Here is a 385-nt window from a genome sequence, read left to right as displayed (position 1 = left end):
CCAAGGAGAGAATTTCTTCGGAGAGCTACTGAGTGAAGAAAGTAGTCATTTGACTGCAACAAAACACATGATGTGTTTTTTTAGACCAGTGGGGATACCTCCCCCAGAACCTTCGTCCTTACTTTGATTAAGCAATGTAGCTAGGCAGTGTTCTCAGGTCTGTGTGCAGTTGAGGATGCCAAAATCTTTCAGACCATTCATGAAGAAAAGCTGGCACAGGGCCTACTATCTAGCTGGAAGGATATATCCGTAACAAGTTTGGGCCCTTAAATGCTGATCCTATGGGAGCACCTATGCCCAGAGGATCCCTGGTAGAACTCCAACCCCTCATAGAGTCCAAGGTGATGACCTTCCAAAAGAGAAAAGAGTTTTCACTGTACACCAG

This window comes from Trichosurus vulpecula, chromosome 6 (genome assembly GCF_011100635.1).
Source record: "Trichosurus vulpecula isolate mTriVul1 chromosome 6, mTriVul1.pri, whole genome shotgun sequence".
Taxonomy (NCBI): Eukaryota; Metazoa; Chordata; class Mammalia; order Diprotodontia; family Phalangeridae; genus Trichosurus; species Trichosurus vulpecula.
Note: the sequence above shows the minus strand (reverse complement) of the source record.